Source organism: Equus quagga, chromosome 1 (genome assembly GCF_021613505.1).
Source record: "Equus quagga isolate Etosha38 chromosome 1, UCLA_HA_Equagga_1.0, whole genome shotgun sequence".
Lineage (NCBI taxonomy): Eukaryota > Metazoa > Chordata > Mammalia > Perissodactyla > Equidae > Equus > Equus quagga.
The window spans coordinates 162,523,423-162,542,583 of record NC_060267.1 but is presented as its reverse complement, the minus strand read 5'-3'; positions in this window follow the sequence as shown (position 1 = coordinate 162,542,583).

Here is a 19,161-nt window from a genome sequence, read left to right as displayed (position 1 = left end):
TATACGTCAATCAACAATGACATTGTTACCTTCTTTAATTTCAGAGGCAGCCACGATCACAGATGCTAGGTTTATTCCTCACATACGTGTGTTATATTTAAATTACACATTATATATTTATTATATTATATAGTGCTTTGCATATATATGAAACTGAAATTTATGTTTTTTACTCCACATTATGTTTTCCAGAGATTTAGCCATATTCATACATATCATGTAAGTGATTTCATTTTTACTGCCATATAGTACTTCATTAAATACATGTACATCAACTTAATTAGCTCATACTTTATTGATGGGCATTTTCTAGTTTTAGAAACAACGATGCCATGAACTTTTTGTTCTGCACATTTGCAATACGTTTCTGGAATATCTACCTAGAAGTGGAATTTCTGGATCGCAGACAGTCATTTCCAGACTAATCTCCAAAGTGGTTTAATAGATTTATACACCGTTGGTGGCTTATGATAGTTTGTACTTTTCCATGATCTGGCAAAGTCAGACTTAAAAATCCTGCCAATAGATGAATAAAGTTTACACTTCATTTTAGTGAGACTGAGCATATTCTATTTTTATGAACTATTTAGATTTCTTCTCCTATGACTTTCCTGTTAATATTTTCTATCCATGTTTCAATTGTGTTGTTTGGCTTTTTCTTAATGATTTGTAGAAGATTCTTTGTATATTTCAAATACTAATCTTTTCCCATCTAGTTAGGTTGTGTGTGTGTGTGTTTGTCTATATATGTGTAACAGTCTACTGTTTTTCTTTTGTTCCTTTTGTACATGGGACTTCTACTGAACATAATTAAAAATTTTAATGTAGTCAAATGTATGAATATTTTTCTTTATAATTTATGTATTTTGCATTTTGCTTAAGAAGTACTCTTTTAATACAACACTCTAACTAAATCTTCCCGTAGTTTCTTATAAATGTTGATGTCTTATTTTTCAAACCCAGGTTTCTATTCTATCTAGAATTTATGGTTTACCTCTTTCAATTTATGCACAGAACTATTTACCCCAATGCATACTCCAGCAACTGGATGGGTGAATCAGAATGGAATCAGGTGCATTTGAAATCAGATTTGCCTCTCACCCTTAACCCTTAGGGTAAGAATAGGACCAATAGGACCTACAAGGGTAGGTCCACCCTTGTCCATTAGATATATTTTATTGTCACTGACTGCATCAGTGTCCTAGTCTCTTTCCTGCCTGGAGACTCTTCCATCTCTCTGCAGATTTGAGAATGCAAATAGATACAAGGAAGGAAATTTACAATCAGACACCACCCAATGGTTCTTAAGAGCCAAATACCAATGGATATATAAGGAAGAATTAGTACATTCCCTTCCACCAACAACGGCTGGACCCCAGGTCAGTCAAAATATCCTGCTACATAATTAATGGAGACTAAACATGTCTTTTCTGTTGATACTTTTTTTCTGATGAAATTTCTTTAGAAACATGGAGGGGATGTTTCACCTATAATCGTTTCATAGGGCTATATTTGGTGATGACTTCACTGTTCTGTAAAATATGTGCTCACCTACCCAGAGAAGAGGAAAGGGAAAGGAGAAGGCACTGGATTATTTATTAATAGCTAAACATTTGAAGCTCTAAATATATTATCCTTGGATAAACTGTACATCACAGAGAAGTTTTTAGCTGGGAGCTGGATCTGTTGGTCTAGTGGTTAAGATTCAGTGCTCTCACTGCTGTAGCCTGTGTTCCTTTCCTGGTCAGGGAACCACACCACCTATGGTTGTCATATTGTGGCCTTTGCTATAATGCTGAAAGCTATGCCATCAGTATTTCAAATACGAGCAGAATCACCTATGGTGGACAGGTTTCAGCAGAGCTTCCAAGCTGAGACAGACTCGGAAGGAAGACCTGGCTACCTACTTCCAAAAAATTGGCCATGAAAACCCTATGAGTAGCCACAGAGCACTGTCTGATATAGCATCAGAAGATGAAAGGATGATGCAAAAAGACTGGGCAGGGTTCCACTCTCCTGTACCCTGGGTCACTAGGAGTCATAATCCACTTGATGGCACTAACAACAACAAAGTTGAATCTGTTAGCTAGTACTAATTAATAAACCACTCCAAAAGTCAGTGGCTTAAAACAATAGCCATTTAGTTTTTCATGAGTCTATAGTTTAACTGGATGGTTCTGTTGATCTGGGCCAGGCTTGGCTGAGCTCATCTGGGCTTGCTCATGAGTCTGTGTTCAGGTAGTGGGTTGACTAGTTGCTTCTGGTCTAAGAAGAGTTCAGCTAGGGTGGCTCAGCTTTGCTTCATCCTCTTACAGGCTATGCTGGACTTGTTCACAGGGCAGAGGCCAAAAGAATGAGTGAAAGCGTGCAAAGGCTCTTGAGGCCCCATGCTTGGAACTGGCACACCATCACTTCCTCCCACATTCTACTGCCCCAAGCAAATCTCAAAGCCAGTCCAGATTCAAGAGATGGAGAAATCAACTCTACTTCTTGATGGGATGAGTTGCAAATTCACATTGTGAAGGATGTGGATAATAAGGAGTCATTTATTGGGCCATCAATGAAATTGATCTACCACAGCAGTCATTACAGATGCCCCATAATGTCTCTTATGCTTTAGGTTGCCTGGTCAGAGGCTCTGGGTCATAGTTGATGTTCACTAGAATGAGCATGCATTTAGTGAATATATTTATATATACATGTACACACATACGATAAGTAATATGAAGGAAAATTTCAGAGGCTAAATAATGATCAAAAGGGAGGACTTGACTGAGAGGTCACAGAATCCTTCACTAAGGATATAATGTGTCATTGAGCTCTGAAGAACGAGTAAGAGAAAAGGCCCAGGCATGTGCAAAGACTCTGAGGCAAGCAGGAACATGGCCATTTGGAGGAACTGAAGGGAGGTTAGCATAGTCAGGTGTTGAACAGATCATGGAAAAGGAAAGTATGGTTGAAGCAGAGATTAAGGGGGATATAGTAAAGGTGATAGTATAAAGTTACACCTGTCCCTTATTTTACAGGCCTTTGTATTTAGGCCATGTTAGAGACTGATGTTTTCTCCTCAGAGAAATGAGAAAGTGTAAAGAGCTTTAAGTAAGAGAGTACACAGATAAGATTTCCATTTTCATAAAATAGCCCTGTCTGCTAGGCGGGCATGGATGAGAGGGGAGCATGGGGTAATGTGGGATGATCTATTTAGCAGATATTGCAGATGAGATGTGGAAGAAGCTTAGACTAGTGTTGTGGCAGTGGAGACGGAGAAGAGAAAGATCCTAGTAATATTCAGAAAATAAAATTGATGGATAATGAGGAAGAGGCATATTTATGGCCTCTGCACCTATCTAGATGGAGATGTCACTGGCTGAGATCAGAAATATTGGAGGAGGTCCAGGATGGGGGACAGACCATGAGTCTGGCCTTTGACATGCTTAATGTGAATGCCTTTGAGACATCCCAGTGAAGACTGGAAGATGTTTAGGCTAGAGACGTAAATTAAGGAGTCATAGGTAGGCAGAGAGTAATTGAAGCCATGGACATCAATAGATCCGCCAGGAAGAGAACCAATAGTAAGAAGGCAAGCAGCTCCAGGAACAAGTCTTGAGAAACTCTGAAATATAAATTTGGATAGGAGAAGGCTAGAAGATATTAATAAGGATTGTCTAGATAGCTAGGAAGAAACTCAGGAGAGCATGGTGTCATGGAATGCAGAGGAAGTGCATGCTTCCATTGGCCCACATTGTTGCCTACTACTGAGGGCTCCAGGAAAATGAGGAGGGAAATGGCTTATTGGATTCAGTGACATGGTGGTCCCTCAACTTTCCTGAGAGTTGTGGAGGTGCTGAGCAGTGAAAGTATAGGGAGAGAAAATTAACAGACAGACCCTTCCAATTGTCATGCTGGCAGTCTGTTTCAGAGGGTCTTTCTCCGTTAATTCAGTAGAAATCTTGAGATAACCTCCAGGCCTACTTTGTCTACCATCTTTCTCTAAAGCTTGGTGGGACAAGCTCTTTCATAGGATTTTAAGTTTGGCATATTAGTCTGTATGGGAAGAAAGGCTAAGAAGCTTTTAGCAAGAAGGTGCAGGAAAGAATTTTTGCCTGTGTGGATCTGCTCTCTTGATCATACCTGGAATTTATGTCCTTTCCGAGATCCACCCAAACTAAAAGTAAGTGTCTCAGTCAACTGCTGACCAATTTGTCCATTAATTCTCCTTCTTAGTAATTTAGACCCTAAGACTCTCAGATTTGGGGTTGCTCTCCTTGTGAACTCTTTGAGATCACAAAGTTACTTTAGAGAGCAGTCAGCTGGTACTATATTATCCCCACACAATAATTAAAAGGAAGAAAAAGCCGTTGTCCTGGTAATATTAACATATTCTTGTGTCTTGCTTTCTCTCCAAAGCTATAATTTTATACCAGAGTAACTTGTTTCCACTTTCTCTGATTTTAGCCTCCTCTCTTTGCATGGAGATAAATTCGTATCCAGGCTTGTGAGTTCCACTCTAGAGACCTCTCTGCTTCTCTTAGGATGGCGATTTTCCATGATTCCTCTTTATATTTCACATAGGCAGTATTATATTTCCTCATGTTTCCTATGATTTAAAAATGTGCCCCAAATGTTGCCAATGGTTTCTTTGGACAAATTGTCACCACTAAGAACAGCGACAGTGAGATGTAGTAAGTGATCTCTAGGTACTAGGTGGACTTTTAAAAATGCTTTAATAAATGACTGGAGAATGCTTAGTGAGGAAAAACCCACTAAGGAGGAAGCTCATTTTTATTTAAGTCTCTTGCTAAAACACACGGATTTTTGTTTTTTTCTCTAGACTTTCTTCCTTGCCCTGGTGACTTCATCGGTCACATGTCAACAAACGGGAGAAATGAAATCTGTACCTTGGTGGCAGTACTAGTCCCTGCACATTGATGGACAGTTCCTTTGTCTTTTGGCTGTCCTTTGGCTGTGGGGAGGTCCCATTAAGTCATCAAAGCCCACAGCTAGCATGAGGGCAGGTCAAAGAGGAAAGAACAAAACAGAGGTATTTTTTTTTTTTGGACAAGATTTCCTTTCCTTGTTACTTTATCCTTTTTCATTCACAGGAAATGGTATGCCTCATCAAAGAGAATGCTCTAAATATAAAAGAAGAAAGTTGAATGAAACAAGTCACTGGGGATCAAGGCTCTCTGGGGATGTTTCTCTCTTGAAGGCTCTTAGAGTGCATGCTTCTGTTTGTTGTTAGAATCCTGATCATTGACAATGTGGCTCCTCTTATTTGTATTTGCCTGTACTTTTCAGGAGCATAGAGTGGCTTCTGATAGTGGCTTAAGTTCATGCGGAAACTAAACAAAGCAGGGAAGAGAGAGCAGGGATCTGTGGTCTGAGGCTGTGGGTGGAGCAGAGCACTGGGGCACAGCTGCCCTGCGTGAACTGATGAAGGGCGACCCCTTCTCCAGCTCCGAGTCCTGGGGCTGGCGACTTCCCTGGACCTCCATTTCCCCCACTGTAGGATGGGACTGGTGACAATACTTACCTCATAGACCGGGTATCAGGATTCAGTGAGTAATACGTGAAGGGCAGCTGCTGCTTCCTCAGCGCTACAGGGATGTTTTGTTAAATAATACATAGACTCTGTCTGTCACTAAGGATGTCCTAATAGTTAATGGTTTATTGGCAAATTTCTCCTGGCCAGGCATTGTGTTTTTTGTTCTTTAAATTTTTTTCATTTGATCTTTACAGCAATTCATAAGAAAAGTTCTGTAATATAGTTTCCTCATTGCACAGACGAGAAAATCGAGGTTTGGAGATAGTAACTGTAGGTTACTAGGTGTAGGTCGGTACCAGTAGAAAGTGACAGAACACTGAAGCCCCGTGCTCCTAACCACTGCACCACACTACCCCCGCCAGGAGCCTTGTATGGAGCCTTGCCCTCCACCCTGCAGTGTACTTAGACTCTCAAAAACCTCACACACAAGGATGAGCCCTTGAACTAGAAAATTGGGCTTTGTGGGCCCTACTTCTTGAGCTGAGGGGATTGATCCTAAGTGATAAACCTCTTTTGATAGAGGAGTATGACTTGGATTTGAGTCTTGCTTCCACTGCCTCCTGATTCTGTGCCCTTGGGAAGGTTACTTATCCCTAAAACTCAGTTTCTCACATTTGAGTGATAATCATAGATTCCATTTCCTAGGGTGGCTCTGAGGACTGGCTGAGATGTATATTAATAATATTCCACAACAATGTGTTTCATTCTGCTCAGTGAAACTTGGATGGGGCTTCAGTGAGGGTCATTTGAATGGACAATCTCCTTAGGGATGGTTTTGTGCTATGTTAAATTAACTATGTCACTCTCATGGGAGAACTAACTATTCTAATCTATCCTGCTCCTTCAGCGTCCTAAAAGTTCAGGCCAAGAGTCTGAAGTGAGAAACTATTTCCACTTAGTATTTTCAAGTAATTGGCCACCACAACTAATAAGAGGGTTTGTTGTAATCACCAATAGTGGTAGACTGAATTTGGGAAAAAAAAGGAAAAAGAAGGGGGGGGGGATTTATTGACCAGAGAAAAAACAAGCCAAAGCCTTGGCTAATTTGTGTAATCAGCTTTATCAATTTGCATAAATTGTGCATCAGGCTATATTCCTCTTGGGCATAATAAGCCCAAATTTAGTTTTTCTAATTTTAAAGTCATCAGTCGCTTTTTTTGCTTCTTCTGTTCCTTTCTGGGACTCGTGTGGGTCACACCTCCATGCATCTGTCAGGTGGTCTCATGCGTCCCTAATTCTCAGGGATCCTGTCAGTGCCTTGCTGGAGCATCTAATGCTTATTTTCCAAAATTGGGTCCAGCCTCGACCCTCCATCCTCCACACTATTTCATGGTTTTTTGCCTATATTGCATCTGCCCCTTTTTTTGTTATATCCTTGTTCAGATCAAAATCTTCCAAATATTTTTAAATGAACCCTTTCTTTTGCCCTGCTCTTCTACCACATTGTTCAAATGACTGCCAAATTCCAGATTTTTCCCTAGCAGGTTTTCTGTCCCAGATTCCATCCATTGCTTCCTCTCATTAATTCTGTCTCAATACTCATTATTTTGGCTAAAGGGTTCTAAAGGCTCTCAGAAGGTTTTGACTCTACTTTGAGGTTGTAAGATGAATTGTGATGGTTTTAGGGCTAAAACATAGCTCGCATCCATTCCCTCTTCTCCCAACCTCGTGCTACTCGCCCAGTTCAGCCTCTTTCTATACTTTTCCTGGACCATTTCTGGGCTACCCTACTGGTCTCCTGGTTTCAGTCTTGACACGTGTCAGTTCATCCTCCACCAGAGTGTGAGCTTCCGTATGATTAAAATCTATCTAATCATAAGGGGTGATCATAGAACTCGTTCACCAACTTTAGTAATTAGAGAACTAATGAACCTCCTTGAAACTAGCAAGTGTTCAAGAATACACATGAGAAAATATTATTTTATATGGTATGTAGATAGCGTACAGAAAGCAATGCAAGTTGAGAACATGAACGACTTTGAGAAGGGTTTAAATTTATGGATAATGCTTTAGACACAAATCCTCTAACCTTTGGAGGGTGAGATCACAGAGTGCCTGGGTCACAAACTGTCATCAAAGACCAAACATTGGATTTGAGGACAACTGGTATAACCCAGACGGCATTTCTCATGATTTTATGCTGTCCAGAGGGCTGAACTGCTGACATAAAATCTTTATCTCAAAGATGCAAATGTAAACCTAATGTCCTTTTTAAAACAGTAGCTAGTTATGGCACTAGAGATGTTTAAGCCTGAGGCTTTACAAACACTTCTATAATATCATTAGCCTGAAGATTGCCCCTGCCTCTATTTCATAACACCAATGTTTGCAAATCTGGGCATTTGTAATTCTTTCTATTTCTTTCAATGTCACGGGAACTCGAGCATCTGCTTTCGGAGAATAAACTTTGCTTTTTGCCCCCAAAACCCAGAGAGGATGACAGAGGAGAGGAATGCTGAACTTTTTGTGTGCCCTTGGCCTCAGTCACGGCCAGCCTGTTCAGATTTCCTCTGGGCTCTGGCTCTATTGGCCAATCATTTTCATGGCTGGTTTAAAGAGCATGTGCCTAATTTAGAGCTGCTGACACAGGGCAGGGAACAGGCCACCTGGCAAATGCCTTGGGCTTTGACTGATTCCACTAACTTGAAGCCTAGGCCAAGTTCCCCTCAAGTTGTATTGAGGTTTGTAAACCTTTTGGCAATGCTGGGCTAGGGCTGGACCAGGTAATCAGTGTTTCATGGTCCTCAGCTAGGTGTGAAATTTTAATCAAAGGGATTTTATTTTTGCAAAAATATAATGCACCACCAGAAATGTCACATAGAATTAAACTTTGGATTCATTTAGGTTCAAGATGAATCAGATGGTTTCTTACAAAATGGCAAATCTTGTCCTCTTTGGTGGGGAGAGGAGTGTTAAAAATAAATGGAATCAGGGTAGTTCTGGTACCCCCTTTGTCGTAGGGGGAAATAGTACAATAATTTTTAGTCCATTCACACTTTGGAAGTGGACAATTACTGTCCACTTTAATTACAAGATGACACAGAAAATGCATAAGCTTCAGCCCAAAAATACACTCTCTGTATCCAGTAGATACTGTAGAAATGATTCGCTGTTAAATCCAATATGGTCTCCAGACGCACTCCAGACTCTCAGCAGTTCATCTAGAAAGGTTTCGACAATGCTTGCATCTGACAAATAAACCCTAGACACAGAAGACTTGGAGACATCAGGCTAAGACAAGAGCAGGCTCTTACGCAGTAAGAAGAAGCCAGAGCCAGCTCCTTTACAAAGGGAATTTAAGGCTTGGGCAGGAAGCAGGGCTGACTGCTAATGCGGAGAATGGATGGGAAAAACCTCTCTGTGGCTCGGGACACGAAACTCACCGCAGCACATCCACAGATTCTGGAGAGACGCGGTCCTCAGAGTATCCTCTGCCAGACCTCTGCCCAAAACGCAGACCAAGTCACTATATATCGCCCAATACAGAGGCAATTCACCTGAATGTCACGGAAACTGATTTCTCACAATCTCTCCGTGACCTGGAGCATGTCACTAGATCTCTGTGGGTTTTGTGGTAGCTTCTTTTACTCTCTGGTTGGGATGTGGAAGTCAGGAGTGGGAGTGGTGGGTAGTAGTAGGTACAGAACAGAATTTGGCCTCTAGACAGACTACTTGGTTCAGATCATGGCTGTATACTTCCCAGCTTACGTGTGCCTCAGTTTTGTCATCTATAAAATGGGGTTAATAGAATCCACCTCAAAGGGTTGTTGTGAAGATTGAATGAATTATTGACAATGAAGCCTTTAATACAATAATCCTTCAATAAGTATGACGAAGATTATGATACTTCAGCAACAGGAGTCATGTCGTGAGCATGCATGTGTGTATGCGTGTGAGTGTGTGTAAATAGAAAGAGGTGTGTAACTAAAGGGCTTTAACAAAGGAGCCTAGGCCTAAGGTGATATGAAGCTGTGACAGAAAGATATAACTCCATGGGAAAGAGATTTTCAGCCCCTCATCCCTTGAACCCGGGGAAAGTACTGGGCGGTCACCATGGTAATTAAGATCCCATGTCACTAAGGCCCTTTTCTTCAGTGACTGGTGGTCTCCAGGTGTCAGAGGCAGGGCTTGTCGAGGTCATTGAAGATTGTCTAGCTTGGGGCAAGGTGGGTACCGAGTGTGACACAAGAATGACAAGAGCTAAAGGGGATTGAGCTCCTTTGGGGTGACTGAGCAAGGATTTTTAGCTTTCTCTTCTTAGGCAAAGACAGTAATCAAGATATGGACCCCTGGGCTGTGTGCATATTCCTGGAGTTTTCAGAGAGATCCAAGGTGGAGTAGCCTGGACATGAAAGAACTATTCTCATTATAGGCACACTGAGACCCAAAAGCCTTGTAATGTGGATATCAGATGAGCATAACCTTAATACTCCAAGCTGACACAGTTGGATCTATCGTTCACATTTCTTCTTCCTTGAGGTTTGCACTTTGAGGAGTGGGGCTGCCATGAGTGTGGTCATTCCTCTGTCTTTCTCTCAGCCATGATAGAAAGGCTGTTCTAGATGCCTACCAGTTATTTGATAGCTGACTACTCATGAACTGTTTTCTTTTCACTGTCTGTTTTCTTTTTCCACGTTTGTTCTATATCATTGACATGAATACCTCCATAAGGAAAGAAGATGAATAAAAGGAAAGGAAGTGTACTTTACTCCTGGTCACTATGTTACTTGAAATTTGCTCTGAACCAGTCTTCACGGGTAAGACAGAATTACTGACTATCTTAGGTTTGGGTTTTAGTTCACTGTATTTCTTTATCTCTACCAGCACAAACAAATGACTTGACTCCAATCATTATATATTTAAATAATAAAAATGTTTCTTAAAGTCCTTAATTCTTTAAAATATCTCTAGATGATTCATATGGTATTTCTCTGGGAGCTAAAATGTGGTAGCAGTTGACTCACTATCTTTCCTACACAAAGCGAATGAAACAACATTTTTAATGAGTTTTCTTTTTTTGTTGAGGTCAAATTCTGCCCTGGTTGAACACGTAGACAGGTGGGAAGATTGAAATGTACCAGTTGAAGGTGACCCTCAGTTGGGACTGGGAGAGCCTTTTCCAGAGGATGATGTTTGGTTGGCCTTTGTGTGCTGGTTTGCTTGGCCCATGTTATTGAGGACTGCTTGAGTACTGTAAGGAAACTCTTAGACGATATGAAGAGAGCTTTGTTTCATACCTAAATCAGTAAACAACAACAAGAAACTCTGTTACAGAAAGAGAGCACAATAGGGACATGACTTTATTTTTAAATCAAATTATCCAGTAAAGCCTTTTGTATTGAGCATACACTACCAAGAACCAGGTATGTATAGAATTCCTAATGTTTAATGATTTATGTACATATTGAATTTCAAATATTGATTAATTTAGTAATTCAACAAATATTTGAATTCCTATAGCATGGATCTCTGCATTTCTGTGTCTTTTCTTGTGCCTACCCGTATGTGCTCGTTTCCTAAGTGCCAGGAAGTAATTTTCTCATTGATTTTCTTGTTTGAGGCCATTTATTTTTAACATACTTGATTTGTCAATATTCTTAATACTCTTAAATTTTCAATTCATTCAATCAATAATTTTCCCCATTCATACGAAAAACTAAAACAGTCATAGCTAAAGATACAGGAAAATGCAGACTATATTTGCCCCTGAACTTTGTAATCTTACTGGGAAGACAAAAATGCATGAAATGACTAGAGCATGATGATGTTGACTGCATGTGTAATAGAAGAGATTTCCAAGAAGAGAGAGATCATCCAGTTTGGGTTGTTGAAGAAGGGTCTCTGGGGGAGATAGGGCCCTACCTGGCACTTGGAAAATAATAGATAAACCGAGAAGGAGAGAAAGATTCCATGTAGGCAGGCTGGCGTGACCTGAGGCATATATCATCACTAGTGGTTTGATTTGATTTCTCTGCCTTGTTGGCGTAGGCTGCCTATGTGAATGTGGGACCCAGAATGGGCCACACTCCTTCAAGCCCACCCAATTTGAGACTTAACTTTGTGATTTTAGACACCAAACATGGATACAGTCATGAACCTCAGAGTTATTTGAGAGCTAAGACCATGTCTTTTTCATTTCTGTGACCTCAGTGCTGAGTGCATAAAGGTTTTCAATGAATGTTGGTGGAATGAAGAAACTTTGCAGAATGTAGGATTTCCCAATGCAACTTGCCTGAGAAACGACCACTGATCCAGGCTTAGATGGACCCACTGATTTGAAGCTCCCTTCTCTTAGAGTCCATGCCATTATGGGGCTCTTGATTTTTAGAAGGCCTTTCCAAATAATGAACTGGAAATTATTTGCAGCAGCTTCTGCTCACTGGTCCTGGATGTGCCTTCTCGAGCCAATTTGGCAGCCCAGCAGCTCATTCAGGTGGCAAAACATTTTCAGCCTGGTCCATTTTGGCTCAGGTTGTATAGACACACCCATGTGCTTGACTTCCTCTGGGGATGTTTTGTGAGATTATCAATCAGTATGGTTCAAAACCAGATAGGCTAGCCCAAATGGTATGAACCTTTTGTTCTCCTCGTGGTGGAAGAAAAAGACACATTGAGTCTCCTAAAATCCCCAGAAAACCTGGCAAGTCACTGATTTTGCTGTAAATACATTGATGAGGGATTCTAAGAATCATACCTTTCGAATCCTGGGCATTTCAAAGCTCAGCTGCCGGCTGCCTTGGGAGAGTAGCCTTCTCTTCCCCAAGAGACAAGAAAACAGCTCCTTTAACATGCCGGCTAATCCACATTTTTATTTTACGTTTTTCAAAGCAGATTTCAATCACATTTGTCAGTGTCATCCTCCTGTTTGGCAGTTTGTGACCTGAGGTGATACCGGCCACTTCGGCCAGACTATCCCCACAGCAGGAGGCTCTAGCAAATTAGGCAAGATGGGGCTGCAGGAGGATCTCTTTCTCCTCCACTCCAACTATTTTTCCCTGGGACTTTTTCCCAGGGAACATGTCAGCTGTAAAAACACGAATTTTACCTCCCTTGCTCCCCATCTCCCAATGCGTATGCTATTTATGAAATCTAAGAATAAAAAGAATGCAATTTCAAGAAATCATTTAAAGGCTTCAATTTCCTTTAAAAAGAAAAAAGGCAAAGGACCTGTGATCAGCTTGAGGTGTCATGCTGAGTGCTTGCTGTTTGACACTTAGCTGTCATTAACAGCTAAGCATTATTCCTATTTTGCGGGTAGAAATAATCAGGGTCTCCACACATGTCACATGCTTAAATCAGTGATATTAAGACTCTCCATTCAGTGAAATTTGCTGACTGTACTGAACTCAGTTCGTGAGGCAGCTTTGTGCTGGTTGAAGGGGAAGAGAGCTCTGGCCACGTCTAGCAGGAAGCAGGTCTTGTTCCTTGTCACTTCCTGGTGATCATGGGATATCAGAGACATCATTGTCCAATATGGTAGCCGCTAGCCGCCTGTGGCTATTGAGCACTTGAATTGTGGCCCATGACGGGCTCTAAGATATAATATGCACCAAGTTTCAAAGACTTAGTATAAAAAATGTAAAGTATCTCATTAATAATATTTTATATTGATTACATGTTGAAATCATATTTTTGATACACTAGGTCAAATGAAATATTATTTAAAGTGTTTTCACTTGTTTGTTTAGAAAATTTAAAATGATGTATGTGGCCCGCAGTGTTTTTCTGTAGGACCGTGCCGATCTAGAGAGACGGGGAAGGTCTCGCCCAAGCAGAAATCCGTGATAATCTACTGTCACCTCATGAATTTAATTTCTTAAAACATTAAACAGAATATTTTCACCTGATTTTAAAAATATCGTTTTCATATTTATCCAGAAATCTGTGAACAACTGACTCACTCCCTGTTTTGATACAAGTTAAAAGGGAGTGATCTTTGTTAGCTGTTCTAGCCCGTGGAAATGCAGTGTTTTACCGCCTTTGTTGGTGCAGCATTACCAGCAGTGCCCCCCAAATTCTACAGACCGCCTCCCCACCCCACAAAGGGGCTCTTCACTCCACCTTAGAGTCTACGTTTCCAGATCTGGCCTGGTTTGTGAGGTTCTAAGGATCCAATTCTGAGTGACACTTAAACTTCTGAACCCACTGGCCTAGAGATGAAGCACATAGATCTTGTGAAATCATTCAATATAGAGCAGGACTCTCAATGCACCCGAAATTACGAGACGTCCCATTTTGAACCTGAAACACCAGTGTCTGGGTGAACTGTCCACTCTCCAATTTTTACCCATAGGTGGTAATTGAACTTTAAACTATGTACTGTGATGTATATGTAAATTATAGGTGTTTCTCTTAGAAATGTGTGAACATCAAGTTATTCTATTTGTTTATTATTCTTGATGAATTGTAAATTATTTTAATAACATTGATTTACTACTCTATTCATCTTTTACTTGAAAATTATTACAAGTGAGTAATGGCTGGGAAATGTTGCTACATTTAAATTTTTTAATTAACCCGTGGTGCAAGTCTTCCTAGAATGGTCATGTACACAGACCTTGATATTAACCTGAATTATTCAAATTCCCTACAAATGGTGTCCCACGAGGTCTTTTGTCCTTCTGGTCTCACCACTGCCTGTAAACAGAGGCTTTTATGAATTCCTTTCCTCCTCCTCCACCCAGGCCTCTAGCAGCTGGGAGCCTGTACTCTCCCTGTACAACAACTGTCCTCTTAACTCATTCTAAGGAGAAATGGGAAGACCTCAGTGTCTAAAGCTGCTTGGTCCAATATCGTATCTTCTAGCCACACATAGCTATTGAGCGCTTGAAATGTGGCTAGTGATGTGCTGTAAGTGTAAAATATGCACAAGATTTCAAAGAAAAAATTTCAAATTAACAAAAAAGTAAAATGGCTCATTCCTGCAAACATAGCAATAAGACATACACTTGACTTTAAAAAATAAGTCAATTTCTGTTTTGAGCCTCTATTCTACAAGGGTAGGCAAACAGAATAAATTTGGAGTCGCCTTCCCTCTCTCTCCTTTGTGGGGGGTTGTAACTGGTCTGGGGGCTTACCTGGTGCTGACCACTGTAGGGAAGTGGGGCCTGGCATCCCTCGACCTTGGCAAAGCCCTTTAGAGGCCAGAGGTTACCTTGGCTACTTCCGGAACCATGCTGGGGCTGAGATCTCAGAGAAGCTGTCCAAGATCTTTTCCAATTTCCATGCTGCTTTCTAACACATGGTGTAATTCTGGGGCTCCTGGAACACGCTGGCATGTAGGAAGCTCTCGCAGGCTATTTGAAGCTCTGTCATCTTAGCCCAGGGGTGGGCAAACTACGGCCCCCAGGCCAAACTCGCCCTGCTGCTTGTTTATGTAAATAAAGTTTTATTGGAACATAGCCACGTTCATTCATTTACATATTATCTGTGGCTACTTTTGTGCTGATGGCAGAACTGAGTAGTTGTGACAGAGTCCATATGGCTTGCAAAGGCCAGAATATTTACTATCTGAACTTCTAAGAGAAAGCTTGCCAACTCCTGGCTCAGACATACCATGTACCCATATCTTCTCAGGTCTCCCCACCTTCCCAGGGCTGGGGCGGAGGTTCCCTGTGTTTTCACATTCCATTAACTGTTATTTTTTCCTCAGCTCCACCCCTAGACTCAGCAGTGGAGGTGTCAGAATCCAGGTTCGTTTCTCAGGGCCTTCACCAGCACCTAAGCTCTAATCAACTCCCCCCAGGGAAGGAGGACTTGTGTCTAGTGCTTCAGGTAATTTTCCAAATCTTTGTCTGTAGCAAATGCCCCTTTATTTCACCTGAAGGCTAGGATTCAAAATTCAAATGTCAGGGAGCCAGCCCCATGGCTGAATGGTTAAGTTCACAGGCTCTGCTTTGGTGGCCCAGGGTTCGCTGGTTCGGATCCACAGCGTGGACCTAGCACCACTCATCATGCCCTGCTGTGGTGGCATCCCACATAGAAGAATTAGATAGAATGACTTACAACTAAGATATTCAACTATGTGCTGGGGCTTTGGGGAGGAAAAAACAAAAAGAGGAAGATCGGCAACAGATGTTAGCTCAGGGCCAATCTTCCTAAAAAAAAAATTCAAATCTCAGAATTGTTCCTCAAATTTCCATTGTGCATCCCTTCCCTGAGGCGGTGATAAAGAATGGTTTAGATCACTGTTTCTCGAAGTGTGGACCACAGTACAGCAGCATCAGCTTCACCTAAGAATGTGTTATAGTTGCAGATTCTCAGGCACTGTCTCACACCTACAGAATCAGAAGCCCTGGGGGTGGGGCCCAGGAATCTGTATTTTGGCAAGATCTTCATGAGATTCCGATGCAGGCTGGAGTTTGATAAGTCTTGATGAGATTGAGTGGTGTTGGGAATGGAGACTGGAAGAAAGCATTGGATCTAAAATGTAATCTGTTAATGTAATCTGTCAATATTTCGCTCCCATCATTGTTATGTTTATATCTACTCTCACCATCCTTCTTTCCCACACACCAATTTACTTTAACACATCAGGGTCATGCCTTTTGTGGTCCAGAACCTGTGATGAACTGTTCATAAAAGTCCAAGGCTCTTTGTTCCTCTAAGAAGTAGGTGCCTCTTTTATTCAGTCTTCTGAGTAGGTCAAGGCCCATTATTAGTAGCTTAGAATTCATTTCCTCTTCCCTTATCACTGCCTCTCCAAACCCGGCTCCGTGTGCTGAGGGTTATAGTGTGTACTAAGGAAGGTGTGAAGCCGTTTCGTTAATGGCGAACATTGACCTATCTAGACTTGAAGGAAACCTCTATGGATAAATATGGGTAGAATTGGGATTAGAATATGAAATTTCCATTTACTTTAAAGATAAAACAACGGATTTCTGGGATTGCTTCAGTCTATGCCACCAGAGCCTCCCAGGAGGGTATCCACTTTCCTTTGCCAGTGGAAATGCTTCAGGAGTCCTGGTGTAAGTACCCTGAAGGATGGGCAGAATATGAGGTGGAAACTTAGTTTGGGCACTTAACCATTTATAAATTAGGGACTGCTCCATTTAGCCTTTTTACTCTGTTACTCAGATCTTCATCTTTTCACCCATATATTCTTTATCTTAATTATATACGATCTAGACTTGAATTTGTTTCTTCCTTCGCATTCATCCTCTCCCCTGCCCTTTTTCACCTCATGTCTTCTAAACCCATTGGTCATGTTTATAAAAAAGCCACTGATTAAGCCAATGTTTGCATAAACGTTTTGGGGCCTCTTGCAGACTCATTTTTACATTAGTGTTCTGATCAGCTAAGCAATGGATTTGATTTCTTTTAGTATAAATGTAGTTGTATTTTCACCATCCACCGCTTACTTAGATATCTGTCCAGCCTTCTGCCAGGCTCAGCCTACGTTGGGAATTTGCTGCAGGCTTAGCAACTGCCCAGTGAACAACTTGCTCCCGATTCTCCCCATTCGCAACCTCTTACTCCCGTTTGGTGCAAAGCTCTGTGTACTGAACGGAGGAGCTGGCCTGTGGGGTGCCTGCCTTGCTGTTTTTCTCCCACCAAAATGACTGTGGATGCGCAGCAGCACATTCACCCATATTCTGTGTGTTTTGGAGCCCTTTCAAAACTGTAACCCTGCAGGTAAATTCCCCACACATTTAAGTTGGTTCTTTCTCTTGCCTTTTATTACAGCCTTCCCACTTTTGAAAACCGATGAGACAGTAAGGAAATCTTATAGCCAAATGTGAATGGGAATTTGAAAATTTCCCATTTTGGGTTTCTACAACGCTTGATCATTTTTGCTGTGAGAGCATTGGTGTGTCAGATTTACTAAAGGAAATGGATCTGTCTTTTTGCTTTGTTTTGTTAAATAATTCATAGCAAAAATCTATGATTTTTCGAAGATCTTTCTCTATTTCAAATAGCACAGAACTAAAGAATAGCAAATAAGAAAACATCATCAATTTGGCTCCCTTTTCCTTTACTATCAGAAATATTCTTGACTAACTTTGTGTTCAAGTTCCCATTTACCAGCCCAAAGAAATCGGTCACGGTCTGCTCCCCTTTAGTTGTAGGCAGAAAAAAATGACAATTGAAACGTGAAGGCTTTTGTATTAATTTTTTACGCTGATTGCATTTTTCCAAGGACTCTTTTGGAGGAAAAAACACCAGAGATTGTGGACAGGTGATTCCTATCTAAAGATAATAAAGACATAGGTATTCAACTAAGTTCTGAATTCCACCGTTGCCATTTCTTGAAATACTGTATTTGAAAAAAGGCCCCAAGTGACTAATTAAAGAAAAAGAAATCATTCAACACAGTGGAGTCTCCTGGCAGGTTTTATGGGGTCCACCCTTTGAAGTTCATCCCATACCAATGAGAGCTCTGTCATCAGTTTTGATGACAAGAGTTTGAAGCCAAGTATCAACTAGGCAATATGATTATAAATGAAAACATCCATTGTCCTCTAGGAAAGAAAAATCAGCAGGTTGGATTTGTAATAATGAGAACTATCATGGATTCCTGTATTTTTCTGGATTAGAAGATTGGAATAATAGTTATCCAAGGAAAGTGGAGGTGATGAAAATCAAATATTCTCCATCAAAAAATGTCTTTTACTTTTTCCTGAGAAAAAGACTGGAGTGATGCCATGTTATATAATCTAATGCCATTATAAGTATTTTACAAACCAATTGAGAGACTGCATAATCTTACACACTCAAAGCAATTTGTGTAGCTAGATTGGGTGCCCCACCCCTACCCAAAGATTGCCAGATTTAGACTTAATATTTTAAGACTGGGTTCATTATTTCAGCCATATGTTTTTATACCGTCCATTATAACATGACAGAACTCTGGTGATGTTCCTGGGAAAAAGTCCCACTATCAATTTGGCCACCTTTGTTGATAAAATAGGGTCACTGTTGTTAGGTTGGGAGAAGGCAGAAGAACTATGACTCTCATAGAGTAGACTTTCATGGGTATCCCTGCATGGAAGTCTAGAGAAATCCCCAGGCAAGTGTTCCCACTTTCCCTACCCCTACTAAAAAGTTCATAAAACATTGTTTTCCTCATAAACTACAAGACAGTGACATGCCCAATGTCATCAGACTCTGAGGCCCCTACCCAGATGTATAGTCTCTTTATCGAAAGGAACTGAAAAGTTTCTTTCATTGGGTGCACTCATTACACTGAGCAGGAACATGAGACCTAAATGATTAACCTCATTGGTCCAAGATCTGACCCTGGTCAGGAGTGAAACGACTTATCTCTCTCTTCCTATCTGTTGACTCAGAGGAAAATCCATCCCAGGGCATACCTTACGGAGAACTAAAGAGAGAATGACAACACCTGCAAAGTTTGGAGAAAGTAGAAGAGTGACTCCAAAGTCAAAATTCACAATCACAAGGCGTAGACATGGGGATGCAAGATTAAAATAAAGGAAGTAAAGCAGAAAGAAAGAAACCTAAACCACGGTGCGTGTAAAAAGCTCAGGGCAAAATTCCCTCTCCAGCTGCACCGAGGAGCTCTCAATTGTGCATTCCAGACTCGTTCCAGGAGCAGCACCCCCATCGATGTCAATGGGAGATCTGCACTCCAAAGCATTGAAGCAACGGCAATA